Source organism: Pelodiscus sinensis, chromosome 5 (genome assembly GCF_049634645.1).
Source record: "Pelodiscus sinensis isolate JC-2024 chromosome 5, ASM4963464v1, whole genome shotgun sequence".
NCBI lineage: Eukaryota > Metazoa > Chordata > Testudines > Trionychidae > Pelodiscus > Pelodiscus sinensis.
The window spans coordinates 91,762,166-91,776,689 of record NC_134715.1 but is presented as its reverse complement, the minus strand read 5'-3'; the positions used below and the strand labels follow the sequence as shown (position 1 = coordinate 91,776,689).

The 14,524-nt window shown below is 47.5% G+C and overlaps 1 protein-coding gene across 9 annotated transcripts in view; it reads right to left on the bottom strand.

Annotated features, from left to right (window-relative positions):
• APBB2 (amyloid beta precursor protein binding family B member 2) overlaps nucleotides 1-14,524 on the bottom strand; it is a 329,929-nt gene that overhangs the window by 242,631 nt on the left and 72,774 nt on the right. The window lies entirely within an intron of this gene.

The window sequence follows — 14,524 nt, the reverse complement described above, 5'->3', positions numbered from 1 at the left end:
ATCCAATGTCGGACAGCAGCTACTGCCAGGCCTTCAGAGGAAGGAGCAGCAAACATCCCATAATGGACAATTATAGAACTTGCCCTAGTAATGTAATTTTAGCTCCCAAGAGATCTCTTTCATACCTCCCTATGTCATTCATATCCAGAAGAGATAAAAACTATTCCTTTCCCCACTTATAAATTATGCCTTAGATTCTAGAAACATCTGTGGGAGGTGACTCCCAGGTGCTGGAAAACTGAATGGCATTTAAAAATGCATGACCACAACCACAATAAAAGAAGAAAATCTCAGCTACCTGAAAGCACTATGCTTCCAGATTAAAATATCACTGAGTTAATTTGCTTTCTCTCCAACTTGAAGAGAAACACATTGTAGTACCTAATCCTAGTGTCCTGGCAATTCACAACACCCCAGTTGTGCTGTGCCTGGAATGCAAACTATGCTAAGCATTTCGCTCCCAGGTACTGTAAGCATTTCAGCTGCCACGGGCCATAAAAATTGCTCAGAAAAGCAAGTTAACCAACAATGAAGCAAAAATGTAACCACATACAACTTAGGCAGATTTTAAATCTTATTAAATGGTTACAAATAATGGATGCAAGGACAGAAGATATTCACGTTTCTGTGACAAAAAATAAGGTACCACAGTTTTTCATACTTTTATGTACTGATCCGTTCAGGCTAAACTGTGACACAGAGAAATATATCATTAAGCAAAGGGTGTGAAATTACAGATTTTCCTTACATGGGTATTTTATTTTAAAAGACAAATCCTCTGAAGCAACAAGAAATACAAGTTAACTTCCAACTCAGATTGTGCCGGGTGTGCATAAGGTCTGATTATGCTGCCATTAAAACAAATTGGAATTTTGCCATTGATTTGATGGGATCAGGATTGAGCTTGTGTCACTTTTTTTGAAAAAATGAAGGCCTTCCATGTAAGCCAGGAGTTTAAGATCTACAATTTATTATTCTTAATTATTTGTATTATATCACCTAGAAACCCTGGTCATAAACAGATACACCAGAGGCAGCCAACAGACAGACCACAGGCCAAATCCAGATTGCCAGTCACTTTTTGAAAGAAGTGCAAAATCATGGTCTGAACCCTGACAATAGAGTGACCAAAAAATTTGGACCTTCATTATAAAAAGACTTGTTATTCTTTTAAGAAGCACAACAAACCAACCCTGATTACCCTTATAATATAACAAACCAATCCTGATTACTCATATGCTACCCCATTGTGCCAATTGCTGTGCAAATTAAGAACAACCACCTTTAGAGAGAGCCAACTTCCTGAAACCTCAGCACTGACTGTTACATTCACGAATTCTCCTTTTCATGAAGCATAGCGTGCACACTTTGGATCACCAGTTGCCAGAGAACCTTGTCTCCTGCCAGTGTGTGGTCTGCTCTATTTTAAGGCTGAGGTGGACAAAGTGTAGAAGGCCATCAGCGAGGTCTTCTCCATCCACTTTTTAATGGATCAGACACATAAAGCAGGCAGGCTGGTATGGACTCGGGCAAGTGAAGCAAATGGCTTAGCACTGACTCACTTGGGAAGATGTTGGAGGGTGGTGGGTCTGATGTCCAACATTCTCATTTGTGACATGATGAAAGCCCATATGCCTTCAATATGTCATTGCTCTTTCACGTCAAAAGTGTCCAGCTGGTGCATTTGCATCTCTGTGGTGGCCAAGATTTCAGTGCCATACAGAGGGACAAATGCCACAGTTGCTTGGTAGACATGTATCGTAGCCCATGTGGCAGTGACACCATGGAGGCTTTCAAGAGTATGAATAAAACTAGTAGCCTTGCTGACTCAAATGTTTCATGTCAGCAACCTCCATGATATGGTACCCTAATGTGGAATGGCAGCGGCCCCTGTCTGGCGGGGGCAGGAGGGTGACTGAGCTCCCGAACCCAGCGCGAACTGTAACTGAGTCAGGCTGCCTACCCACCTGGCTCCTAATACACTTTAAATGCAGAGCCCACAGTGGGGGTAGGTCCCAGACCTGGCATGAGCCAAAACTGAGCCGGGCTGCTGGCCAGCCTGCTAAACATTTACTGGTTGGAGGGAGAGGGAAATGCGTGTAGTCTATAGCATTAAACTATAAGCTTTTGCTTATCAGTTATTAGACTACACTATATTACATCCCTAATGTAGACAGACCTGAAATAGTTTTAATTAACTAACAAAGAGAGTAATAGCAGTGAAGGTGCTGTAACTGTATTAGCCCACTCAGAAGTCTGGGTACTTACTTGGACAATTAATTTACACTGAAGTCCATGGTGCTACAGGTTTGCTGTTACTGGTACCCTGTCTCATCTACAAATTCTGCAGTTACCCGTCTTCAATTGCAATGTATACATATTCTTAATAGCATCAGCTGCCTTCTACAGTAGGAAATGCTGATGAAGGCTAGGGATCCTAGCTCTGCAGGAGCAAGACTTCTCATGATAGGATTGAACGTCATGTATTACTATTTTAGGATAATTTTCTGATTGCTTTATGGCGACTGGACTTTTTGCATTCTTGTGTATGTTTTAGCTGACGCAAGATATTCGCTTTTGTTCCTTTGCAATAGGACCGTATCATCTCTTTCAGACTCTTCCTGGTTCATCAAGACTGTGGTCATTCACGCGGTAAAGTTTCTACATTGCATTTTAACTCTAGAGTCAAAATATTCTTCATGATGTCAGTAATAGAGCAAAGCTGGTACTAAATACAGATAAAATTAAAATACTATACAATTCTGAGGATAAGCAATAGTCAACTTAAAAATTTTTAAGTGACAAACGAATGTATATACAGTAACTTTTTCTTCAAAGGGGCCTACTTCATAGTTCAATGACATCAGTAGGCTGCCTCCCATTGATTTCAGTGGTTGTTGGAATAAAGCCATAATCAAGGGATTGTTTGCTAAATTTCAGTACAGGTTCCATAATATATTTATGTCTTCTCCAAAAAAATCTGCAGTCACAATGGAGAAAATGACAGCCCTATATTTAAGATGATACTATTTGGTACACTTTTGCATGTTTAACTCCAATGGAAGGAGTGAACAAGGAAAGAAAAGGAAAATCCAGCACACTTAACATCTATCTAAAGCAGTGGTTCCCAAACTTTTTGGCATCACACCCCCCTTTTTGATTTTTGAAAAACCCTCACACACACGCCCTCCCCCCAAAATAGCAGCAAAACTTGTTGAGGGGGAAAAAAAAAGAACTGAGCGGGGCAGCAAAACTTGATGGGGGGATTGCCTTGTGCCCCCCCTGGAATTTCTTCACGCACGCCCCCCAGTTTGGGAACCCATGGTCTAAAGACCAAAGAAAACTCTGGAAGTGTCTGGCATACATTGTCTACCATGATGAGCTGGGAGAACAGGCATTTTTAAAGTGGTACTTGAACTACAGAGGTTTCCAACAGACGGTGATACATGGAGATCCCAGCAATTTTAAACAACATAAAAAGGGAACACAGAGTTTTCATTTTCCAAAAGAATGAGAAGAAAATTATGTTATGGGACTCCATCATGAGCTTTCTTGATCAGTAAAATCCTCTCCTAACAAAGTGATGCTTTTAATTTGGCTTTGTTTTTAATTAAAATTTCTGAGCCACAGCAAATAATTTCTTCTGCAATTGCTGTTCATTCATAACAGACATAATTTGAGATTTTTCTACCTATAAAGTGATAAACACAGATACTGTTGACACTATTGCCTTTGGCCCTTCTTGGTCTCTTCATATTTGAAGCAGAAGAGTTTCCTGGTTTCAACTAACATTTTAAGCCTTACAGATAAACTATCTTCACTGATACCAGTTTAACCCCAGAGACCTTAAAGGGCATGCACCGATGTAATTCAGAACAAAATTTGGTTCATAGTAATAATTACTGGATGAAATCCCAACCCCAGGGAATTGGGGATCCTGACCAAAGGATATTTTCAGGAGGGGGGAACATAATATTCCTACCCTTACTTTTGGGTTTTCTTCAGAGCTAGGCAGCCAATGTTTTTCTCATCATAGTTTTTCAATTGCCAGAATTCCTCCACTTCCTGCAGCAAAGACTCAATAATCTCTCTGTCAGGTTTTAGGTAGTGCTTTCCCAACCAGTATGACTAGTGGGAAAACTTAAAAAAAATGAATAGTCTAACACCACCTTCAAGACTAACAAACCATGCAGAGCAGTGGTCTCCAAAGTTTTTAAACACGAGATCACCTTTTCAATTTAAGTGCAATGTAAGATCTATCTCAAACCCAAACACTCTTGTCCCACTTCCTTCCTGTCACTTCTTTGAGGCCCCTCCCTTCTTTGAGGCCTCACCCTGATCACTCCATCTTTTTTCCTCCCCCATCCGCACTCACTTTCACCAGGCTGGGGAAGAGGATTGGGGTGCAGGCTCTGGTCTTAGGCCATGGAATTTGGAGTGTGGGAGGAGCTTCTGGATTAGCCCAGGGTGCAGAATTGGGGTCCAGGAGCAGTTTCAGGGTAAAAGTTCTGAGAAGGAGTTTGGATGCAGGGGAACTCATGTCTGGGGCAGGAGGCTGGGTGTAGGAGAAGGTTCAGGGCTGGGACAAGTGTTCAGGAAACAGGCTCTGGCTAGGCACCGATTAAACAGAAGGTTTCCGGGTGAGGTAGCAGGGGAGTTAAGGCAAGCTTACTCCTGTCTTGGCCCTGCCCCACTCCTGAAAGCAGCTGGCATGTACAGCAATGGTGCTGCCCCTCATCTACAGGCACTGAGCCCACAGCTTCTACTGGCCATGGCTCCCTGTTATTGATCAATGGAGTGGTGTCTGCAGGCAAAGACAGCATTTGGAGACCCACTGCTCTGCCTTTCTCAGGGGCTGCAGGGACATGCCAGCCACTTCCAAGAGCAGCAATCACCACAGGGATAATGACTCCCGCCACAACAGGTTAGGCATTTTAGAACTCACACAAAGTTAATTATTTGGGTAGTAAGAGAGAAATGAAAATTATGAAATGCACAGACCAGTCCAAAACCAAAAATAACCCACTTCGTAGAAGTAGTAACAACCTCCCCCCCACCGATATGTGTTGGGTCAGGAGATGGGAGTGAAGGAGAGTGTGTGTTTGTGAGAATGACAGAGACAGCACAGTGTGTGAGAGTGACAGAGATTTGCATTGCCAAGCTCCCTCCATCCCCTTCTCTCTGTGTGGATACAAGGTAGAAAAGTGGGAACGAAGGGGGACGGGACATGCTGACGTCAGAGCCCTAACTCTTCTACCTCCTATACTCTGCACAGCAAGCAGGAGGCTTCCAGGGGTGCAGCTCCAAGGCAGAGGGCAGGAGCAGCATGACAGTGGGCGGAGGGGCAACTGATGTACCAGAGCTTGCTTGATAGATTCCCGGGAAAACCAGTCAGGATCACCTGTCAGAGGCTCCAAGATCTACTGCTTGGTGACCACTGATGTAGATGATATCATGAGCTTTTGTGGGTATAATCCACTTCTTCAGATGTATCCACGAAAGCTCGTGATACCATCTACATGTTTTGTTAGTTTTTAAGGTGCTGCTAGACTATTAGTTGTTTTTTAAGTTTTTCCAGTTACAGAGTAACTCGGCTACCCCTCTGCAGTCTGACTACTATTAATGATGTTAAACTTTGCACTTCTGTACTACTTTTCAACCCTCAATGCTATACCAAAGATTATGAATTAAAGCTTCCCCCAACACTCTTATGCTGTAGAAAAGTACAGGTTGAACCAGTACCCCAGGAAACTTGCCCACATCCATGATAAGTGGACATCCAGCTAACTAAGATTAGTCCGGCAACATCCATGGTCTGGCATGGAGAGGTTCAACTTGAATTAGCTCCATTTTACAGATGGGAGACTGATGGAGAGAATTAGCCACTTGCCCACCACGGTCATGTAAGAAACCTCTGGCAGAACCAGGAATAGAATTCAGATCTCTTCACTTCTAATCTTATGTCATCTCTCTCCATCTATTTTGTAGATTAACTGTTTTGTCAATCACTGAAAAATTCCCTTCACTGAAATGCAAAGCCTCGGTCATAATTATGGATGGATTGCATATTTGTTTTTTATCTTTCAATGAAATATTAAGATAACTAAAACACTTTTTAAAAAGTTAGAACTATAGCCACAGAATATCAGTGCAGCAATATTTCAGAAATCATTCTTAGATGTTCTGAGTTATGCATTAATTATATCAGACACAGCCCAGATACTTACTTGCTTAACAATAGAGCAATAAATTATATTCACTGGTGGGTTTGTTTTTTTTTAAAGAAAACAGAGCACAGCCAATTCTCATCGACTACTGACTTTAAAAATAGTACATGGAAAGACCCATTGGTTTTTAATATTCTGTACAGGTCAAATAAGACATATTTACACCATGGTCCTGCAAATAACTAATCATATGAGTAATTTTATCCACGTGTAGCCCTTCTGCCGGATAGGCCTGGCAGGAACCAGGGCTGGGTTCAATATCTTGGGGTCAATCTCACAAAGAACCGGCTCGAGCCCCCACCCAGTGATCTGGGAAATTCACGCACCCCTGGGCGCCTCTGAGAGGCAATGCTTCCCCACTCGCAAGCACTGAGTCTGAGTGTAGGAAAAGAACATTTAATGAAACAGAGGAAGAATTGATACGGCATTAGCTTGGGGGAAAACACCACAAACAGAGTTCATAACCCAAACATGAGCCCCCACCCCGGCCAAGATTCGCTCGAAGTCCACCGACTCCCCAAAAGTCTCTGTCCCCACAAGTCTCTGTGCCACCCAGAGTCCCAAAGTTCACCCACAGGGTTTCACCTCCCAACCTGGGTAGAAATGGGGGTGGGGAGATAGGTAGGGGGCACCTTATACGAAACTCCGCTACGCTTCACCAGCTGTCTCGTCCCACACCTCTGGACGCTCCGCTGGGCACCTGTCGCCGCTTCTCGCCTGCTGCCGCTCCACGCCACGCCACTGGTCGCCGCTCCTCACCTGCCACCGCTCCATGCCACGCCGCTAATGGCCGCTCCTCACCTGCCGCCGCTCCACGCCACGCTGCTAATGGCCGCTCCTCGCCTGCCGCCGCTCCACGCCACGCCGCTGATGGCCGCTCCTCACCTGCCGCCGCTCCACGCCATGCCGCTAGTCGCCGCTCCTTGCCTGCTGCCACTCTACTGGCTGCAGTAGGTCTGGCTGTCAGCCAAACCAGTGATTTCAGCTTAGTGATTTCAACTCTCAGCCAAACCAGTGATTTCAGCTCTCAAATGAATCCAGCTCTCACTGGACTAGCAAACAAAAAGACTCCTCAGGGAGTCTGCTTTAGGTCTGTCCTTAAAACAAAGGGGGAAAGGTGCAGGCTGGGCCAGTCTTATAGCTCACACCTGGTAGGTGTGAAGCAGGCTGACTCAAGTCCTTTAACCCTTTCCCCCAGCTCTGTTCACTCAACTCTGGAAGGGGGGAGGCTTGTTCTTCCGAGACCTCTTACCATGATGGTGGTGTCTCTCCTGCAAGCACTGGTGGCATGTTTGACAGTTCCCACATTTAGGGGTAGCATGATTAGTGACCCCCACAACAGTCCCAAATTATATACAATTCTCCACATTCCATTCCAACACTGACCCTCCATCAGCCCTGGCTGAATGGGATTTACATAGCCACACCTTGGATTCTCTCCTGAGCAGTATTTACATGTCAACAGTTAACAGTTAACAACCTTGTAGAGCTAAACAACTGTAGTGGGCACACCCACCCCTCCTTTCAGCTGGCTGACAGCAAGCAGCAGTTCAGCCCCTGCTTACATCCTCCCCCCAGTCAAAAATTTGCCGTCCCGGCAAAATATGTTCCTGATTATACCAGCAACGTGAGTTCTCTTCAAAGGGTCTAAGGAACCCCACTATGGCCTCTACCAGCCTGTGTGCCAGGTGTATCACATCCTCACTAACCACTCCTGGTGCATTGTAAGTTAGCCTGTTCACTGGTTTTATAACCCTGTCACGCCTATCGAGCACAGGCACAGCAGGAACTGTGGGGACTTCTTCTGGGGGTAGGGCTGACAAGGGGTTATGTGTAGGTACCCTCTCTTCAGATACATGCCGTTGCACCTCTTGTTGAGATGCTGGGATGTCCAGGGCACTGGGGACACCTTCCCCTGGAACATACTCTCTGTCCACTGACACAGGTGTGTCATCACAAGCCTGTTCCTCTCCCAGAAGTTCTGAAGATGTAGATGGGACAAACTCATCCTCCGAGGTTTGTCTAGGTGAGTACACCGAACCTCCTTCCACAGGCCTAAATGCCTCAGCCATAGGATTCAGAGCCAAAGAAGTGGAGCTCTCTCCATGTCTCATTGATGGAGTCCGGAATCTGGTCTGCATCCCAGTATACTCAATGGGATCATCTTCCTCTTCAGATTCACTCTCAAAGGTGCTGGGTAGAGGCAGATTAGCTTCACAGGACTCACCACACATGATGGGTGGTTGACTTGGCCGGACACTTCTTTTTCGCTGAGGCCCCATGTCATGGTCCATTTCGTAAGGAGCGCCTACCAATTCTCCCACAGGCAGCAGAAGGTTCCGATGTACTGTTTTTACTTGCCCTGGCCCAGTTTCTGGTTTAATCTTGTAGACCGGTAGATCTCAAAGTTTTTCCACCACCCGGTAAGGCATTGCCTTCCATCTGTCGGCAATCTTGTGTTTGCCAGCAATACCCATATTTCGTAGCAGAACTCTGTCGCCAGGTTGGAGCTCTTGCGGGCGCACTCGCGCATCATATCGGTGTTTATTACGGTCTGCATTTTTCCGGGCAGCTGCAGTAGCCAAGCGATAGGCATTCTGCAGTTTTTCTCGTAATCGGGAGACATATTGCAAGTGTGTCTCATAACTCTCGCCATCTCCTGATACTCCAAAGCATATGTCTATAGGCAGCATCGGCTCTCGTCCAAACATCATGAAGAATGGGGTGACCCCTATAGCATCATTTCTTGTAGCATTGTAGGCATGCACCAAAAATGCGACATGCTGGCTCCAGGATGCTTTCTGGTCTGGGCGTAAAGTCCCCAGCATATTTAGTAGAGTCCGATTGAACCGCTCAGGCTGAGGGTCACCTTGGGGGTGGTAAGGTGTTGTTCTGGACTTCTTAACTCCGGACAATCGTAGCACCTCCTTCAAGAGGTGACTCTCAAAGTCCCTCCCCTGGTCAGAATGTATCCGAGTTGGGAGACCATACACTGAAAAATATCTTTCCCACAAAACTCGTGCCACAGTAGTGGCTCGCTGGTCACGTGTGGGATATGCCTGTGCATATCGGGTATAATGGTCAGTCACTACTAAAATGTTCCCCATATTTTTCCTGTCCACTTCTAAAGACAAGAAATCGATACACACCAGCTCCAAAGGCCTGCTGGTGGTGATATTCTCCAGATAAGCAGCTCTGGTAGGCAGAGTTTTCCTATGAACACATCGGGCGCAGGTCTCACATTTTTTCCGTACATCTTCAGCCATTCGGGGCCAGTAAAACCTACTACGGATAAGTTCCAGGGTTTTCTCCATTCCCAAATGCCCAAAATCATCATGCAGGGCTCTCATGGCCAAGGCTCTGTACTCTTTTGGTAGCACTAGTTGCGTTCGTCGATTTTGCAAAGGATCTACGGTGATCCGGTGCAGCACCCCCTGTATTAGTTCCAGTTTGCACCACTCCCGCAACAGTAGCTTACCCTCAGGGGTGGATGTGGCAACTGCACTAGGGCTTTTCCCTTCTCTTTTTGCAAGTAGTGTGTTACGGATGTCGACATCTTGCAGCTGTGCTCTCTGCCAGTCAGAAGCATTGAGCCTGGGCAAGGGGGACTGGTCCAACATAATGTAGTTCACGGAGACAGAGGGTACACTCTCAGGGGGTAGGCCCAGTGTTTCTGCAACACACCCATGAGGACTCTCATGTGCCTTGGATTTCTGATAACTACCGTTGCAGATAGCTCTCACTCCGTCTACAGGAATCTCACCAATTTCTGTTGGCTGTGGACGCCGAGACAACGCATCTGCATCTACATTGTTTCTCCCTGATCGGTACTGTATGCTGAACTCATAGCTGGCCAGGGCGGCCACCCATCGTTGTCCAGTAGCATCCAGCTTAGCACTTGTCAGTACATAAGTCAGTGGGTTGTTGTCTGTCCATACCTGGAAATTAGCACCGTACAAATAGTCCCGAAATTTCTCAGTGATGGCCCACTTCAAGGCCAGGAACTCCAACTTGTGGATGGGGTAACGACTTTCACTGTCAGACAGCCCTCGGCTGGCAAAGGCCACAGGTTTACGGTTGCCGTTCACATCTTGGTACAAGACTGCTCCCAAACCATCCAAACTGGCGTCTGTATGTAGGAGGAATGGCTTGTTTGGGTCAGCAAAAACTAAGACTGGAGCATGAGTTAGACAGCTAATGATCTCTCGGAAAGCCCTTTCACATCCCTCCTCCCATCGTGGTCCAAAAGGCTCTAGGGGGCCATATTGTCTTGGATCGGGAGGTCGTGGGGATCTCCCCTTATTCTTGGTCTTAGCTTTCCTCTTGATGGCCGGGTATCCCCTGGTAAGATCATTCAGAGGCTTTACAATGGTGGCATAATTCTTCACAAACCTCCGATAGTAGCCACTAAATCCAAGGAAAGTCTTAAGCTCTCTGTAGTTTCTGGGGCGCGGCCAGGTAGTGAGTGCTTCTACTTTATCCGGATCGGTACTCACACCTTCTTGGGACACAATATGACCAACATACTTCACTGATGTTCGGCAGAATTGACACTTATCAATGGAAAGTTTCAGCCCATGGGCCTCCAACCTGTCAAGTACTTTAAGAAGTCTCTCTTCATGCTCTTCCAAGGTCCTTCCAAATACAATCAGATCATCCAAATAGACCAAGACTTGCAGTAAGTTCATATCCCCTACAACTTTCTCCATGAGGCGCTGGAATGTGGCGGGGGCCCCAGAGATCCCTTGAGGCATGCGTTCAAACTGATAAAACCCCAATGGGCAGATGAAGGCGGTCTTCTCCTTGTCCTCTGCTCCCAAGGGGATCTGGTAGTATCCACTTCGAAGATCCAATACTGAGAACCACTGGCTTCCCAATAAACAATCTAATGCATCTTCTACTCGGGGCATTGTGTACTGGTCAACCACAGTACGGCGGTTCAGGGTGCGGTAGTCAATACACATCCGAATTTTCCCATTCTTTTTTCGGACTACCACAATGGGTGAAGCATAGGGGCTGTGGGACTCGGAAATGATGCCAGTTGCAGCCAGTTCCTGAAGGTGATGTCGCACATCATCCATCTCTGAAAGTGCAATTTTTCTAGATCTCTCCCTGAAAGGTCGGGGATCATGTAGTCTGATGTTATGCTCAACCCCTTTGGCACACCCCACATCCCACTCATGCAGTGAGAATACCTTGGGTCTTTCAGAGAGCTTCTTCCTCAGGCGATCCTTCCACTCTTCGTCCAAGGGTGAATCTCCAAAGTCAAACCTTGATGGATCTATAGTCTGAACATGCGGTTCACACTGGGGACTCACAATCGATTCAGTCTCGAAAAGATCTGCTATCTTTTGCCCTTGATTCACAATAATATCACGACTTGTTTCATTCGCAATCAGTACTGTGACTGTGTCCTGGGATGCTGCTGGTAAAGTTATAACTCCACAGGGGACCAGGACCCCATCAGGAAGCTCTCCCTCAGTTGGTTGTTCTACCATGGCGAACACTCGTTTATTGCCTTTCAGCCAGGTGCTCATGACGAGCACTTCCTGCTCTGTCCTTGCAGGCACTACTAAAGGGTTTGCGCCTGCATACCTTAGAGTACCCATTGGTAGCTCAGACATCTCCTGTTTAGCATCTTCAATCTTCCTATAGGCTTCAGCACAAAGGGTATGGATCATCAGGGTATCCAGATATTGGTCCCCAGCCCGTCGTCTGCAGTATTCTGCGAGCACCTTGAAGAGACTGGAGTTGGTCCCTATCAGTACTGACACATCAGGGACCCCTTTAGGGTCAGGGCATATCAAGGCTACTGTGTCCACCTCTTCTCTTACCCCTGCCACCTCCTCAGGGAATTCCAAATGCACTATGACATACCCTTTGTAGGGATATTCGTTCATGCTGAGACCACACAGGCCAAGGCCAGTCAATGGCTGGATAGGCAGGTGCCTGAGCACCTGTTGGTAGAATGACTGGAATATAATTGTCACCTGAGATCCGGTATCAAGCACTGCTTTGCACTCCACCCCTTCAATCCTTACAGTGACCTCTGCTCGAGGCCCTATCAGTCCTGAAGGGATCCTAGCTGAGTGGTCTTTTCTGGGGAATCCGTCAAATCCTGGGGGCCTGGGTGGTCCCTGTCCCCCGACCGTCTCATGACTGATTCTCAGCTTTCCATAAACTAAACTGGGGTTTTCCTCATTTGGGCAATGTGCAGCCCTGTGCCCATCTTGACCACACCGGTAGCAGAAGAATGAACCTCTCCTCTTTTGGCTGGGTGGGATGGCAGCTCCAGGCGCTGACTTATCCATCAACACAGCCTGAGGTTCCTCATCCCTGCAAATCCGCGCTTGGTCAATGGCTCTCTGCAACTCAGCAATCCGTTCTGTCAGGACCTGAACTTGCTGGGCAATGTCTCCTCTGGTGTTCACCATGAGCACACCGGCTGTTTGTCGGGGTGCAGCGCTGGTTGGCTTAGGCCTCTGGGCCTCCCAAAGCCCACTGGTAGCCTGCCTTTCTTCCTCCTCTCTGACCTCCTTTATCAGTTGGGAGTACGCAGGGGGGTGTTCCAGTCGTTCTCTTAGCCGGAGGTGTAGTAGAATCGGGCTGTAATATGGAGTTCCTCTTACAATTTGAGCCAATCTGGTGTGGTCCATCTGCTCAGCAGTCACGGCTCCCCTAATGACAGCTCTCTGCAGCAACTTCTCCAACCTCTGTACATAGGCTGAGAGCTTCTCTCCTCGGTGCTGCTTAGCATTGAGAAAGTTACAAAAACTGTCTTCAGGACCCTCCATGCTCCCAAAGGTGTGTGTGAGGGCCTCTAGGCAGTCCTTTACACTGACCTCAGGGTTAGTGAGCTTCAAGGTGCGAATCACATCTAAAGCTGGGCCCCGGAGACTGTCTACTAAACATCTTCGTTTTTCTCTGTCTGGCACAGCCCAATGCTCTAGCATTTCAGTGGTGTGTTCCAGCCAGGGTTCAAACTCCTCTTCCCCAGGGAATAATCTTAACTTACAATAGGAACTTGCCATAGCATGGGATAGCACACATTTCTCCAAGATTTGCCCCAGGGCTTTTGCCCAATCATCTGCTGAGGTTGCTGCCTCTGAGCTAGAGGCTTCTGGGCCAGGGCCCAGCAAACCTGACAGACAAGCCATGATACAAACAGTAATGCCCTCAAATACAAATCACAATTATTTCCCACAACAGCAACTCACTCAACATGTGCTTGCGAGGGGTACTGACCCAGTAAATCCCGGACGAGCCCCCAAAATGTAGCCCTTCTGCCGGATAGGCCTGGCAGGAACCAGGGCTGGGTTCAATATCTTGGGGTCAATCTCACAAAGAACCGGCTCGAGCCCCCACCCAGTGATCTGGGAAATTCACGCACCCCTGGGCGCCTCTGAGAGGCAATGCTTCCCCACTCGCAAGCACTGAGTCTGAGTGTAGGAAAAGAACATTTAATGAAACAGAGGAAGAATTGATACGGCATTAGCTTGGGGGAAAACACCACAAACAGAGTTCATAACCCAAACATGAGCCCCCACCCCGGCCAAGATTCGCTCGAAGTCCACCGACTCCCCAAAAGTCTCTGTCCCCACAAGTCTCTGTGCCACCCAGAGTCCCAAAGTTCACCCACAGGGTTTCACCTCCCAACCTGGGTAGAAATGGGGGTGGGGAGATAGGTAGGGGGCACCTTATACGAAACTCCGCTACGCTTCACCAGCTGTCTCGTCCCACACCTCTGGACGCTCCGCTGGGCACCTGTCGCCGCTTCTCGCCTGCTGCCGCTCCACGCCACGCCACTGGTCGCCGCTCCTCACCTGCCACCGCTCCATGCCACGCCGCTAATGGCCGCTCCTCACCTGCCGCCGCTCCACGCCACGCTGCTAATGGCCGCTCCTCGCCTGCCGCCGCTCCACGCCACGCCGCTGATGGCCGCTCCTCACCTGCCGCCGCTCCACGCCATGCCGCTAGTCGCCGCTCCTTGCCTGCTGCCACTCTACTGGCTGCAGTAGGTCTGGCTGTCAGCCAAACCAGTGATTTCAGCTTAGTGATTTCAACTCTCAGCCAAACCAGTGATTTCAGCTCTCAAATGAATCCAGCTCTCACTGGACTAGCAAACAAAAAGACTCCTCAGGGAGTCTGCTTTAGGTCTGTCCTTAAAACAAAGGGGGAAAGGTGCAGGCTGGGCCAGTCTTATAGCTCACACCTGGTAGGTGTGAAGCAGGCTGACTCAAGTCCTTTAACCCTTTCCCCCAGCTCTGTTCACTCAACTCTGGAAGGGGGGAGGCTTG